General features: G+C 32.6%; 1 protein-coding gene across 6 annotated transcripts in view; it reads left to right on the forward strand.

Moving 5' to 3' along the window:
* Positions 1–14268, forward strand: part of LOC149776422 (histone deacetylase 5-like) — a 348169-nt gene that overhangs the window by 47477 nt on the left and 286424 nt on the right. Inside the window, exon 1 of one of the 6 annotated variants that reach the window (XM_089940840.1) lies at positions 3372–3586. The exons of the other annotated variants lie outside the window; for them this stretch is intronic. The gene's annotated coding sequence lies outside the window, so the exon portion shown is untranslated. Of the gene's footprint in view, positions 1–3371; positions 3587–14268 lie in introns of those variants that run through there. 6 annotated transcript variants of the gene reach the window in all.

Genomic DNA, 14268 nt, shown 5'->3' on the forward strand with positions numbered 1-14268 from the left:
TCACTTCCAGAGATCACTCAGGGTCTCATTTCTATCAATGTGGGTATGTGAGAAAGTTTGCCAGTAGCATCCCAAGGGTCTGGGTTCTTCCTCCACCAGTATATACTAACCACCAGATCATGTCCTGAAAAAATGGTGTTAAACCCACAAAAGCATAAACAAACATCAGCTTGAATATGTCAGGGAATAAGGGACATCTGTTAGACTACAAAAATTAGGAACCATGATACAACCATGTCGTATCTAATTTCTTTTTATTTAGCAAATTATAGCATTGTAGGTACTACTGAACATGTAGCATCTGATTGTTTTAAAATGCATTTACATCTTTCAGATACATGCAGGGCCGGAGCTACCATATAGGCAAACTAGGCAGCCACCTAGGGCGCTGATTTCAGGGGGCACATTTCTCCAAATCAACAACAGTTATTGTTTATAAATTTTGAAATTGATAGTTTGGGGGGGGGGGCGCCAGAATCTAACCTTGCCTAGGGTGCCAGATAGTCTGGCGCCAGCCCTGGGTACATGATACAGTTTCTTTTTGTCATCTAGGATTAATAAAAATAATTGAAGATTGGTTTGAAAAACCTTTCAGTGAATGACTATAAATACTCTTCTTGGGAAATATATTCTTTTTACATCTGTTATGCATTTTTAATGCATATTTTTTTGTTGGGTTTTCTCCATAATTATGTTTTGTATATATGTATTTTGTGGTTGATCTTTGTCCAGAATCAAGTAAATTAAATATGTATAACACATCTTTGATGATGAAATTTTCACCATGCAACCGAACATGTTTATCAGATCAGTGGATAGACAAGTTCAGACATGTATGATGTACTTGAAATGTCAGTCACTGAATACCACCAGTACCAGAGATCTGGAGTTCAGTTAGAGTGAATGTCCTTTGAATTTAGAGTAAAGTTTCCAAGTACACGAAAATAACATTTTCCATGAAAAATATAAATTATTTCAAGTGGATTAAAATCTTTAATTTATCAGTTCAGACAAACTGATCATCAATCTCTAAACTGAGCCCTAACACAGTTGCTTAGACATCCGGTTTTTTTTTATATATATTGTTGGAATATATCTGAATTTGAATATATGTGTACAAAACAGGCTTAGACCATAATTATACAAACAAAATACAAACTGAGCAACAGAGCATGGTTGTCGTTGCCTAGCAAATTTCTGTGTTGATGCTGAAGATGCAAAGGGAAATTAGTCTGCTTTATAAACTGATTTCATTAATTTTCAGCACAACATGATTGCATGAAGTTTAGAGTAATCTTGCACGGAATTTGCTGTAGCAGTAAGCAACAAATTTTAGGTCAAATTAAAAAGATCCCTGAATATGGACAATAATGGAATTCACAGTTCAGCACTCACTCACTATATTGCCCTTCATTATAATGTTTCAGGTTATAAGGAATGTTCATGGATCCTTTTCTTAAAATGTAATTGTACGTATGATGTGGTGCAGGCAGTGGCCAAGTGGTCTTCAGTGCTCACCTTTACATGTCACCCACATCTCACCTCTGTCTGTATGGGTACGAGTCTCAGCTCAGGTAACATATATGTGCAAGAAATTTTGTCTTCCTGGGTTTTTCCTATACTGGCCACTATGTATAGCCTGTCATATGCTGAGGAAGGCCATTAAACACACCAGACACAAACACGTTCAATGTGCTTAATTATACTATGGTCTTGGCTGTCTATAGACAATATACAGTGAACAACAGTGTGTCCACTATGGGTAAGTGTCTTCTATATAAAGGTAAAAATAATAATAAAATGTGTAGAGCGGCCCATAAACATTGTCTTTTATGAGCATGTTTAATTTATATAGAGCTGTCCATTAAGGCAAGTTATGCTGTTTATGATTCTTTCCACACCAACAAGGAATAGTTGGAACTGTAAAGCCCGGTTGATGATACAGATCCGGATTGTTGGCAGTTGTTGAGAAACTGTTTATGGGCTTGGGGTGTCACTTTCATGATAAAATGTTTTAAGTTTTGGAAAGATGAACTCAATGTATCTTCTTTTTTGTGTCAGGTTTATTTCAGTATATACCAAATCCCATAAGTTTTTGTTATCTGTAGATCATATTTCCCATTCTATAATGAAGAACAAAATATTGCAAATGATTTAATAATAAATACACATTTTAATAATGTTTATTTTAGTGTATAAACAGTTATGTTAAAAAATGAAATCAGTTTTTGAGACATGATTATATTAAAACATCTAAAAGATTGGTGTTTCATTAAATTTACTTAAAAAATACACAGCTGTTTAAATAATTAATGTTGTTGTTGTTGTTGTAGGGTTTAACGCCATTTTTCAGCACACAATAGGCCATACATGGCAGCCAGTATTAATGATGGAGGAAGAACCTGGAAAACCCCCGGAAAGAACCACCGACCCACGAGAAGCTACTGGCAAGCTTTCTCACAAATAATTAATATAGAACATATCACGAAAGACCACCCCCGCCACCAAAAAATTGTGGCCTCTCAAGACAAAAGGTCTGTAGTAACGGATGATTTATAGTCAGTAAATGTCAATAAATCTTTGCATTGAGAAATCCATTTCTCAAGACAGCTGATCTCTCATAGCTGTGGTCTTGCAAGGTAGATATTAATGTATTCATTATTTTTACATAGTGTGCACAAAATTAAATCTTGCATGAACCCAGAATGAAAGACTCCTAAGAACTTTTATTTTATTAAAAATATAATTGTCTTAGTTATCTGTTAAGGATTTCAAGATTTTCAGTTTTGAAGAATTAATGAGAAAGTATGTATTCTCAATGAAGGCAACAATATCTGATTGTAAGAATTATGTCTTGAAATCTCTGGAATTATGACATTTGTTTAAAGTCTCGTATTATAGATACATGCAACAAATTACTCTTTAGATGTTTTCAATAATTTAATTCTTAATGCTGGACACAGTCCATTCCTGTATATGTGTATTTATATTTGTACATAATATATATATATATATATATATATATATATATATATATATATATATATATATATATATATATATATATATATATATGATCTTTTATGTTTATAATACACTTTTATTTATATCTATATTTTAATTTAGATATATGGACTATCTGTAATAGAGAATTCTTATTTCGTCTTGTACAAACATTTTTGAATGTTCCCCATATTGACCCTCTCATAACAACTACTTCCTTTGGGAGCCTGTCAAATTAAGTCACAACACAGTTTCCTCAGCAGCCTATATTTAGAAGATAAATCCCTTGTAGCTTGTGGAAACACTAATGAACTGAACAGAAGAAGCTATATTTAGTAACAATATATCGACTATCTTCTCACGTCCATTTATACTGTCAGGTTAGAAAAGGCAGCTTAGGCAGGTTGTTCAGATCTCCAGTATTATTGATCACTTGATAGTTCACTCGGCTCTGTCTGATGAAATATTTCTAACGGATTTGAATTGGCTTGTTTGCGGTGGGATTAAATGCTTGAAATGAAACAGTATTCTGGCAAATTGAGGGTCTTATTTAGGAGTAAATGCATTTGTTGACATTCTTTTGGTAAGCAACAATTTTTTCAATTTATAGTTTTTTCTTTTCCATCACTGAGATTAATAATTTAATGCAGAATAATAATTATTTCATTTTAGTCATGCATTGATGTGTGTGTGTGTGTGTGTGTGTGTCTGTACTTTCTAATTTGCATTTGTGTTTTTTCTAAATGAAATCTGAATTTTGTAATCAATAGAATTTCATTGATTTGCTTGCAGAATGTGCGTAATACTGTACAGTTTTAGATATCTTCAAATTGAATGAAGGCTAGCAAATGCCAATACAAGATGCATTGCCATTTAACTTTTGTGATTGCCCACATAATAAGTCCAGCAATAATACTCTCAATTACTATTTAATCCTGCAGTCAGAATTGGTAATTTACTATTAGTTGTTGTCTTGAATAATTTCTTTTGTTTTGATAACTAATACAGAATAGATACAATTTATGTCAGCAGTATAAAAATAACCCGTTACGAGTTATTCTTTTTGGAACATAAGGGTCAGGATTGGATAGTGACTTGACTATTGAAAACTAACTATAGTTTAATGTGATACTTTTCGATAAAAACTCACTGTGAACATGAAAGAAATAAAGCTAAAATAGTAAGATTGTTGTTAATAGCCAAATAATGAATTATATATGTTCACTTTGAGGGTTCAGCGTAAAATTAAAAGTCACATTTATAAAATTTTACAGGAGAAAGATAAACACTTTCTAATTTTTCTGTTACACTTATTTATATATCATATGCACACAAATAACATGTAGAATAAGCCAGCAAAAGTCGATTTTGTAAAATAGTTTAATTTGCAAAAATATAAGCATTTAAGTGAATTACAGTAGTATTGCAGCAAAGTTGTCTTTTAATTGTTGTTTATGTAAAACTGTGGCAACTTGATTTTAAACAATATTGTTAATTTGCCTGACAGCAAAATTATGGTAACTTGACTTGTAATAGGACTGTGAAATAGTTTAGTCCATTCAAAGTCATTTTCATATGCTTAACTAATGTAACTCGGTTTCCAAACGGTATTGCTTGAAATATGAAGAACATATACATACTGTATACACCGACTTATAAAAACATATTCAAAATTTGAAAAATGCACAACGTTGTAAGTGCTAAACTGCTGATACTCAGTCTTTAACAATTCTAATGCATTTATAAACTGGCATTTTCTTAAAATTTAATCAAAATTTTTTAATTCAGATTTCCTTTCTGTACAATTTTAACTTAGCTCTGCAACTAATTCACAGTGTATGCCACAATAAGAAAATTTGTCAGGATTTTAAGGATTTAAAAACAAAAAAGTCTGATAATGAGTGAGTTCTGTGAGTTTTATTTTGTATGGGAAAAGACAATATCTGTTTATAATTAACCTACGGACATTGGAGCATTACATAAGAGGCAGTGCACTAGAACAGTGGTTCCCATCCTTTTCAAGTACAAGGACTACTTTGTAACTTCAAAACTGTTGCAGACTCTTACATGCTAATAGTTGTATGTTTAGGCTGTTTTGGATGACAAAATACAAAAAGCTTATCTGAAGTCAGTAACTATTATAAATGAATTAAAAATATTATATGTGTGTGATATATTATTTAGTCAGTCGCTGACCCTTTGGAATAACCCCACAGCCAGATTGGGGGTCATGGCCCACAGGTTGGGAAACACTGCATTGAAGGCTACACTGGAAATGCATGCGGTACTTACATTGATACAAATTTAGAGCTGAAGAAATTAATTTGTCTTTTAGTTGAATTTTTCATATTTCTTATCTAAATGGCACTTGTTCTTTTTACTTCTTTGAAATGTCACATGTAGTGATATCAGTTTTAAAAATAGCCATTCGGACAAGGCAAACCGACATAATGGCGTTCATGTTCTTTTCTGTGTTATTGGTCTTACTGAAAACCATGTACAGGTGTTAAATTTGTTTATCTGAATATATATGTGCATTCCAGTATTTAGTTATAGTGGTGCTTAAGCCTGTATAAATCATATAATAAAATTTGATGAATCTTTCTAGATCAGCATAATACACAAATTGCTTGCATTTCATCACTGATGGATATACCTTGAATATTTTGAGATGAAAATTCCAAGGGAACTGCCAGCCCCCCACCCACTTAAATTATGTTGATGAATTATTCTTATATGTGATTCATGTTTTAACATAGAAATAGAGAGAGATGTATGTAAGATAGTGACTATTTTTTATATTTTGTTTTTTGCATAAAATTACGCTCCACTTATTTGATGTGATATTATGCATATTGAATCTAGAAATGTTGCTTATATATTCCAATAATTTAAAAAACAATGTATCAATGTTTATTTAATTTTATTTTTGTTTCTTTGTGGGTTTTTTTTGTTGGTGTTTTATGCAGTAGTGATTTTATTAACCGCTTCTGATTCTGATGTGCATCACTGGTAACAAAATTCGGAAAAAAGGAGATAAAATTTACATTTATTTCAACGTCTGTTTTGCAAACAAATCATAATTTTGAATGACAGTTTAGAACATAAAAGAATGCTTTATGTTCATTAGAGTTATGGTGTTTAAATTGGTTGATTGTATTTCTACTAAGTGGATAATACATTTAATTAATTAAAAGATATAAACAATTACATTTTGTCGGGAAGTGTAATTGCATGCATGTATTGATGGAAACAGCAATACAGAAACAACTGTCCCTAATGACGACAGCCACCCTTAAAATAGTGTACATTTTACACACACAAACTAACTGAAAGGGAAATAAAATAGATAATAAATAAAAATTATTGGTTTCATCACATTCATTTGGGACACACACACATGCACATGCACACACACACACATATATATATATATATTCCTTTAAAGTGTACGTACAAGAGTTTTATGTTTTACTCAACTTAGATTTAAAACAATACAAAAAGATGACAAAGAAATAAAATGTACAAAATTATTACTGTACACACTCATAGTTGAATATATCAAAACATTACATAGTGAGGGAAGTGCAAATAAAAACTTTATATTTGCATATATGTCATGAATTACTACGTATTACTAAGCATCTCTTGATGCTTTGTCCGAAAACAATATGGCTGCAGTGGGGCACAGTGATGTCATGGTCCATTTTTAGCACAAGATAGATTTTATTACATGCGCTATTGTTCTTTTGTAAATGAACACATTAAACAGACAAGCAACTTGATTTATTTAAAGCAACCAAAAAAATATTGTGTGTTTATTCTGCAAGCTCTTATTCCATTTTATAATTATAATTATGAAGGATAAAACAGTCTTCTTGTTTTGACACTGGAAACAAGTAAGATTTCTTGCACACTTCACTCTCCATAAGAAATGAAGATGATGCATTCCGCAAGAGAACTGAAAGTTAGTCTGTCACTTGCCACTCCATCAATGTTTGACAAATTATCTAAACCTGTTAATTTGTTTTAAAAATGTATTAGATACCATTTAAAAATGTAATATGAAAAAAGAATACCAAAATGAAAATGAAAGCATCAATGCAGATATGGGAAATGCTTTGGGAAAGAAAATTATACTTGATTGTGAAAGAAAATGATATGAAGATGTGAAACCATGATTCATAACAGTTCTTATATTTAAATTCAGACTTAGCTGAAAACTTTAGCATTTAATTGGCCATTGTTGCATAATTAATGAATCGGATTTTGTAAATTATAGCTGAAATTGAAAATCTTGTGAAATAAGAGCCAAGATCTCCAAATACAAGAAACATTATCATTAGTGTGCTTTTAATTTTGATATAATTAAAAAGTGATTAATGCAGTGCTTTGTTGTTTTTGTAATTGATTTTATTTAAATAAACGTATAGTTCACTGCATTTTATTAACAATCTCAGAATTGCATTTTTGCCCTGTAAGATCATGTTGGCCAAAATAGGAATTTGCTGAGACTCTGGTGAACTCAGAGTTGAGTCAGTTTGCCAGAGTTATAAACATTTAATCAAGAAAATGACCTCTCAGACATTCGGCTGATAAATCAGCCCTTCACCATGATGATATTGATTTTTGGGTGATGGGCTGATATCACCTATTCATTAAAAGCTGCTATTATCTGCATCCAAATTTGGCTGCACACATCAATGTATATTTTATTACACTTACTGGTATTTCTTGTGGCTGTGCAGCTACCATTGGCTGAAGGGTTCTATTTGGTGACATGTACATTATATTTCCTAAGTAAATCATATGTTTGGTGACTTGTAAAGCCACATGGAATAGCATAACCATCTGTTCTGTGGCCATTTTGAATTTCGCACTTGAAATGGCTGTTACCAGTTACCTGTATTTTTCTATGTGGCTTTGCCTAGGACATTGAGCATGGTTTATTTCAAAGACATGGCCGTCATATTTATGTTGAAACTAAGGAATGATTGGATTTTATGCTGCAATTTTTTCATCCTTTAATTAATTTATTTACATCCAGATCAAGATTTTGCAATTGTTTTGACACTTCTTTGAAATTATAGAAACCAATGATGTCCAATTCCTTTGCAGTGTAGGGTGTTTGAGGTGTGTGATTTTCCTACTGGCCTTTTCTACTGTTCCTGTATGCTATCATTTTCATTTAAAGGTGTGACCCTTTTTACACACTCATGGTCAGCTGATGCAAGATTGAATTTTTGCAAGGCATAGCATTGAAATGAAAGAAATGCTTTTGATGTGGTCTCCACTATTGCCTGATTACCCATCCCCCTAGTTTTCTTCTTCAGACTTTAAAAAGGTTGTAAATGCATGATGCAATTTCACACAAACCTCCTCCACATATACTCTCTTTCAGTGTCAGGCTGTAAGCATCTAAATTTTTCCAAATTTTGTAAAGTGGGGTGTGTGTTCAAAGTGTTGGGGTTTCTCTGATAGTAGCGGTGTTGGATGGTTCAGAATGTTGGGGTTTCTCTGATAGTAGCGGTTTTGGTTGGTTCAAAGTGTTTGGGGTTCTCTGATAGTAGCAGGCTGACTGAAAACTTTTCAATGTCATAAGGACTACTTGTAAGTCAAAGCAAGCTGAGACAAATTCATTCTGAGATTGTTGCATGTCCTTTGTCTTTACTTTTGATTTCTCTGTTTTATTTAAGTGTTTACTGATGTGATTGTCATGTATTTCCATCATTTCTAATTTTTCTGTATCGCTAGATTTTTAAAAATAGATTATGTGCATATATTGCATTGTTCCTTAATTAACAGTGATGAACTGCCAAGCTGAACTGTAAAAATTTACTCTGTCAATTGAATCAGGCCTAACATCAGTCTCCTTCCTTATATATAATATTTATATATTTTTTTTCATTAGTGTCTGGAGATATATCACTTTTATTGGAATTTCCTATAGACCTTTCTTAATATGTCTTTTTGTCTCCCCATGGTAGGAACTCTTCAGTGCATCATTTGCATGTGCATTAACTGCGCCATCTACTTCTGCAGACCATCCACCCATTCATCAGCTGTTAAAGCATGCCTGTTGCAAAATCCAGCAAGTACTTTCAATGAATATGATAAGAAGACAGAGTAAATGTCTTATTGCAATTGTGTAGAATTAAAATTTAGCACAGTTTAAAAAAAATAAAGAATATTAATATATTTGAAATTGCATTTTGATGATAGCTTATAGGCTAAACTGAAATTTTTACATGAAATGATGTGCATTATTATTGTATACTGTAGTTTGCGATGGAATCTAATAGAGGTTGGTATAATTTTATGGCATAGCCATACATTGTTTAAATATTTTTCAAAGTTATTTTATATGTAAAACTGATGAAGTAGCCAAGCAGATGTTTGACTTTTTTCACAAAAATATCAAAGTTTCTATTTTTCTTAGTAAATTCAGTATTTATTTGTTTGCCAAAGGTGTCCGCTAATTCATAATAACATGAAGTAAAGTTCCTTTGTTCAAACAGCTGTTTTAAATATTTTATTGGGTATCTTAATTTCTTGGAATTTACATAGTTAAATTCTGCAGCACTGAAGTACAGGATATGCAGATTGATATTTTTTAAGCCATCTTGAAGAAATAGAAGAAATTATGGGGATTTTTCTGAAAATTCCAATTTCTTTGTGGTCTCCAGGCTCGATATTAACTTTTATTGAAGCAAATATCACAAGAATATATATATATATATATATATATATATATATATATATATATATATATATATATATATATATATATATATATATATATTAACATCTATGGTGATTTCTGTGTTCCATGAATATAGTTTCCTCAGAATGCTAGTTGAATTAATTGATAAATATTGTTGCTGACTCTCGATCAAATTTCTCCTCATTACTACTGAATGGTCGGATGGTCTAAAGCACTTTCTGTTATGGATCACTGCCATCCCACCTCTGTCTGCATGGATTTGAGTCTCTGGTTTGGCCAATCTGGGTATGTGAGAAAGCTTGCCAGTGACTTCTCATGGGTCAGTGGTTCTTTCCAGGGTTTTCCATGGTTTCCTCCTCCACCATTTATACTGGTTGCCAGGTATAGCCTATCTTGTGCTGAAAAATGGTGTTAAACCCTACAACAACAACAACAACAACAACTAAAATAACTGTCTTGCATTAACCAAGAATTTCTTCAGATAAGGTCAGAGCATTATAGTAAATGATAGTACTCTACAACTAGTACAACTAACAGTATAATGAAATGATAGTACAGTACAACTAGTACAACTGGCAGTATAAAGAAATGATAGTACAGTACAACTAGCAGTATAATGAAATGATAGTACAGTACAACTAGTACAACTGGCAGTATAATGAAATGATAGTACAGTACAACTAGTACAACTGGCAGTATAATGAAATAATAGTACAACTAGTACAACTGGCAGTATAATGAAATGATAGTACAGTACAACTAGTACAACTAGCAGTATAATGAAATGATAGTACAGTACAACTAGTACAACTGGCAGTATAATGAATGATAGTACAGTACAACTAGTACAACTGGCAGTATAATGAAATGATAGTACAGTACAACTAGTACAACTAGCAGTATAATGAAATGATAGTACAGTACAACTAGTACAACTAGCAGTATAATGAAATGATAGTATAGTACAACTAGTACAACTAGCAGTATAATGAAATGATAGTACAGTACAACTAGTACAACTGGCATTATAATGAAATGATAGTACAGTACAACTAGCAGTATAATGAAATGATAGTACAGTACAACTAGCAGTATAATGTAATGATAGTACAGTACAACTAGTACAACTAGCAGTATAATGAAATAATAGTACAACACAACTAGTACAGCTAGCAGTATAATGAAATGATAGTACAATTCAACTAGTACAACTAGCAGTATAATGAAATGATAGTACAGTACAACTAGTACAACTAGCAGTATAATGAAATAATAGTACAGTACAACTAGCAGTATAATGGAATGATAGTACAGTGCAACTAGTTTTAGTGATAGTACAGTACAACTAGTTTTAGTGCAAGATAGTTGAGTTGAAAGATTAAGTAATGCTTTTTATTATATATTTGGAGTAAAATAAGAAAATTCTTTGTCAAATAATTTCCATAGTTTTTCATTCCTATATTTGCACATGTGAAAAATATATCTTTATAATTCATGTGAAAATAGATTTCCCATCATGCCAGGCATTGCTTGATTGTGTGTACAACAGAAGTTGTAACTGCTTAGAAAATAATCACTTTGTAAGTTACAACAAATAAATGGAATATACATTACCTTTCAGAAATGGAAATTACCTTTTGCTTAAGAAATTTGACTTGGTGCCATTTGTATCTCTTTGAAGTTATTTCCACTTACTGACCTAACAAAATGGATAAACCTACTGATGCATTGCTGAATCTGACCAGTTTTGTTTTCAAATAGTTTGAAAAATGTCAGCTACTGACATATAGGGTAACCTCAATCCTACTGCTATCTAAAGTTGATGATAATTATATATTTAGCCCATGAAAGTGAGGTTTACTTACAAAATGGGTGGTGGGGGTGGTGTACGTACTGAAGAACGAGTTTAATCTTGTAAGCGTCAATTCAGGAGCTTTATATATATATATATATATATATATATATATATATATATATATATATATATATATATATATAAGCTAGATGCAAATCATTTTGTGGTACAAAACACTGCATAAGATATACTTGCAGCAAGAAAACAAGCACTTTGTGAGCTAGACCAAATAAATGCAAACCGCATTACCTTTCAGTTTTTGCTGAAGAAAATTGATGCGACATACATTGTACTACCTTGACAACAATGTTAAAAACCCAGAGTAATGCATTTGCTGAAATGGACTTGCTTTTTGTGTTAAGATGGGTAAAATAGTTTACAAAATGTTAAAAGTCATCCAAAAAATCTGTTAACATCAGTGATAGTTTTAAGATCAGTTGATGAATTTAGTGAAAGTGAGGTAAAGTTATAAAAATAGGGGTGAGGGTGATGTGTTTAAGGATGAGTTTTATTTTCTAAGTTGTGATTCAGAAGCAAGTTTGGTATAAAATAAAAAGGAATTTTCTTTTTCTGCATAAATACCAGATATTTTCTTTAATGTTGTACAAACAAATGACATATTTTAACTTGTAGCTCTGCTATTTGTTAATGTATGATCTTTTGTCCCATATGATGAAATGTCTAATATTTTTGTTCACAGAAGGATCAAGGCTGATAGTTTAAGAAACAACTAGTGCAAAATGTTGAAATTTTAATATTGAAGTTCTGTAGATAAGAGATTAATTTGCCTTTATATCTCCTCAATTTTGTTTTGGGGATGTAACATATTTTTTTATTATTTTTTTGTTCATTTATTCATTTACCCGTATTCAGTTATTCTTTACACAGTTCACATCATGGAAGCTACACTCATCCCTTTTGATATGCTCAACACCTTGATATAATCCTGCAATGAATTAAAATTAACCACTGTCACTAGCCTTCATTGACCTGTAAGCTGCCTATGACTTACTTGGTCTACCCAGCTGCCCTCTGGTTCTACTGAAGAGTATAGGACTCCCTGACAAGGTTTTCAACATAATGAAAGCCCATTTTATCATTAGCTCTGTTTGAGTTGATGTTAAATGCTTGCAGCAATTGTTTCAGATCAAGAGCAGTATTTGACAATAATGTCCCATTTGCTCTAGATGTTTTCCTGCAACTTGAATGAACTGGATGCTGAAACTAACAAATGTGGATGGGACAACTGGGTACAAGCATTGGTGGCAAAGTTTACACTGACCTTGACTATGCCAGCAGTCTGGCTATACTCTCCAAGATTCTATGGTTCTTACTGCTCAGTCTGGACATCTTGCAGAAGGTAGTAAAAACATTCAGTCTCAAGATCTTGAGATCTTTTGGAGCAAGACCAAAGTCCACATGAACCATCCAGAAGCCTTCACAACAGCAAAGATGCCCCATGGGCACAAGGTTGAGGTAATGGACACATTTACATCTCTCGGCTGTTTATTCCACAGCATATCAGAGATCAGGGGCTACATTAAAATCAATCCCAACTTCATGAAAACCATTACCAGAAAGTCTGATATTCAAATATCTGCCTTATTACAAATGTCTGACTCACAGTACAGCACACACATCCTACTATCAGTAAATTATGAATGGTGTGGACACTTGTATGATTACAGCAGTGATGGCTGGAAAGCTTTACACCATTGACCATTAGCGCCGCTAGTATCCCCTAAATCACGTGCACCCAAAATGTCATGAATGCAGAGATCGGTGACAGAATGAAGCAAATGCCAGTCAGGTGTAGGTCTGTGCATCCCTTCAGTCACATTGCCAGAGCATTTCTTGATATGGGTCACAATCATGCACTTAAAGCAGCAATTGGCAAACCAGTGCAGGGAAGGAAACAACAGGTGGGAAGACTGAGGAGCATCTGGGATGAAAGGTGGAGCAGGATCTAATGGAGTTCAACCTAATGGACTGGACACTGGAAGGCAAAACACAGGCCAGCTCATATGTAGAGCATTGTAAATTCCTCAGGTGACAATAATAATAATGATGATGATGATGAGATTATTGGGTATCACATTTAGATATGGGTTGGACTTTTGACCACAGTATGTCTGTGACAGTCTGATATAGATAAAAGTTTGTGTTTTGTTAGTTTTGGAATTCCACCCACTTTCATTATAGTGCCTACCAGATAAAATATTAAAGTTTAGGTTAGGGACAGTTACTGTTCATAAGGATTTATTTTGAATGACCTTTTTTCACTCTCATAAATATAACATCTGTAGTTTCAGTTTTGACTCAGAAATTTATTTTGACATATTACATGGACAATAAAATGGACGGAATTGATTTTCCATTGGAAAAAACATCAAAACTGAACAATGTATAGAATATACTGGAAACACAGGAGCATGTTCATGCTGTCAATATGGAAATCATGTCACATAATATGGATGACACAGAAAATAGGTGAATGGTAAATACGTAGTGGAATATAGGTGAATGGTGAATGGACATTGAGTGTAAACTTTTTTAAAGCATTCTTATGACTTTCTCTGAGCCGAAAAAAAGGATGGAACTATACTGTGAAACATTGGTGCCGTTTATGCATTTACCCTATTACAAATCGCAATGCTTCACGTAAAAGAATTGCAAATCATGTGAC

Source organism: Sinohyriopsis cumingii, chromosome 18, assembly GCF_028554795.1.
Source record: "Sinohyriopsis cumingii isolate HCF-2022 chromosome 18, ASM2855479v2, whole genome shotgun sequence".
NCBI lineage: Eukaryota > Metazoa > Mollusca > Bivalvia > Unionida > Unionidae > Sinohyriopsis > Sinohyriopsis cumingii.